This window comes from Mandrillus leucophaeus, unplaced genomic scaffold (genome assembly GCF_000951045.1).
Source record: "Mandrillus leucophaeus isolate KB7577 unplaced genomic scaffold, Mleu.le_1.0 Scaffold375, whole genome shotgun sequence".
NCBI lineage: Eukaryota > Metazoa > Chordata > Mammalia > Primates > Cercopithecidae > Mandrillus > Mandrillus leucophaeus.
This window is the reverse complement of record NW_012103976.1, coordinates 1,573,841-1,576,079: the sequence shown is the minus strand read 5'-3', so window position 1 is coordinate 1,576,079 and position 2,239 is coordinate 1,573,841.

The following is a 2,239-nucleotide window of genomic DNA, read 5'->3' as shown; positions in this document are numbered from 1 at the left end:
TGGTGCACACATGTAGTCCCAGCTACTTGAGAGATTGAAATAGGAGCCTAGCTTGAGCCTGGGAGGTGGAGGTTGCAGTGAGCTGTGATCTGCACTCCAGAGCTTGGGCAACAGAGTGAGACCCTGCCTGGAAAAAAAAAAAAAAAAAAAAAGAAAATACAATGGAACAAGAATCACATTTACAATAGCAAGATTTAAAAAAAAAAAAAAAAAAAATTAAAGTAAATGAAAGTTGTAAAGATTTCATCCTGCACTTCAATGGCTATCTGATGATTGCCTTAGACAGCTGGGAGCATCCTGTGGAGGGCATTGTGTCCTCAGGGATCTCTGGGGACCAGCCTCAGCACCTCACTTCTTCCAGCCACAGAGGCAGAACAGTGAGAGAATAGAATAGCAGTGCTCAGTTGGAACCATCCCTCGTGGAGCCTCCCAACTGGCCTGTTGAGGTCCCTGCTCTGCCAGCCCCTGCTGCTGCCCTGCACATGCTGACTGTGTCCAGAGCTTGGAGGGCCCTGGCCCCAACAATATGTAATGCCTGCACAGGTGGCTTGGCTGCAGCACCTTGAGAAGACAAGTATTCTAGTGACACTGGCTGACCAGGGCATTGACAGACTTACAATATCTAGTGTGAAGAGAAAAATAAACTGTTTTTCCCAAACCAGTCAATCTTTCCAGTAATTAACATACCAAAAAGCCTCATGTTAAGTGAGAGCTGCAACGTGTGGTTATAAAGAAATAAGACTAATGTTTATGACATATATAGGTCTGTAAAACACAGACATATGTTATTTTATGGCTGCTATTATGCCAGTAGTGATAACAGTAACATTAGCTAGTAGAGATTAAGGTAAGCCGTTCCACGCATACTATCTCATTTAATCTTCGCAACAACCCTGTGAATGTGGGAAATACTAATCTATTCAACTGTTACTTGAGTGCCCATATGTTGGCGCTGTGAGGGTACAGTGTACAAGAAGACAGACAAAGGTCCTGTGCTCACTTGAGCAGCTCACAGTGTAGTGGGGAGCCAGGCATGCCCCCCACCAGGGACCCGACATAGTGGAATCATAAAGAGGAGTGAGTAAGCAAGGTCCCATGTTAGAGCTGTAGGATGGGATGAGGTCATCAAGAAATGCTTCTGGAGGGGACAGGTCATCAGGAAATGCTTCTGGAGGGGACAGATGGGCTGAGACAGAAACTGGGGCATGGAGGGCAGGGTGGCAGCCTTTGGAAAGAAAAGGTCCGTGCTTCTGGGCAGTCTGTGGGTTGTGTTGTTTTCTGTCCTATTAAGTGGCTCTTTACGTGGACTCATTTTCTCCCCAGGTAGATCAAAAGCTTCTGGAGGGCGTGTTCTGTGTCTCTTTCCTTCATGTCTTTCACTACTCCTAGCACAAAATAGTTTCCAGTAAATGTTAGTTGACATGAATTGGTACTCAAATGGATAGTTAAAAGATGTGTAGTGTTTAAGATACCATATCTTCCTTGTAATGTTTTTTTTTTGGGTTCAAGCAACAAACATTTATTGAGGCTATGATATTAGAAAGTAAAGACAAACTTTAGCCCCTTTGCTCTTTAAGGAGCTCAGAATCTGAACATAGAATAGCTAGCAGAGCAGGTTGAACAAGCAAGTACACCATGTCGGGGTTCCCCAACTCCCCCATTTGTGGAGCTCATTGGGTCAGGCTTCCCAGGAAGCACATGCTGCACGGCTTGGGGTGGCCAGGCACGCGGATGGCAGACGGGGTGTGTGCAGAGACTTGTGAGTGGGGCTGCAGAGAAACAAGCTAGTGGAGAGGAGATTGGCTGGCTTGCGTTTCTCTACTGTTGTCATGTAGAAACGCTGGATTTGGGCAAGTGATTGACAGGGCATGAGCCTCTGTCCTGACACCCTGCCTCTGTCCTCAGGTAATATTTGTTGAGAGTTCAAGGGCATAATATCTCAGAGCCCAGCAGTGCCACGCGGCTCTGCTGCGGAGTCCCTCTGGTGAACTGCTCTTTCATCTAGCCTCTCTTGTGGCCGGTAGAGGAGTGCAGACACAACGTCGTTAATAGCAACACATTTTTACAAGATTTACCTTTTCAAACCCCACCCCCTAGAAACCGTAGCTTCTTTAATGTCCTGCTGGCTGTGTGAAAAACAGGAATTTATGTAACAAGCCCTGCACAGCAAACCTTTTCCTGTTCGGAAAAAATTTTAATTGTTGGCAAAGTTAGGAGACAGCTCTGTTACTCAAAGAGC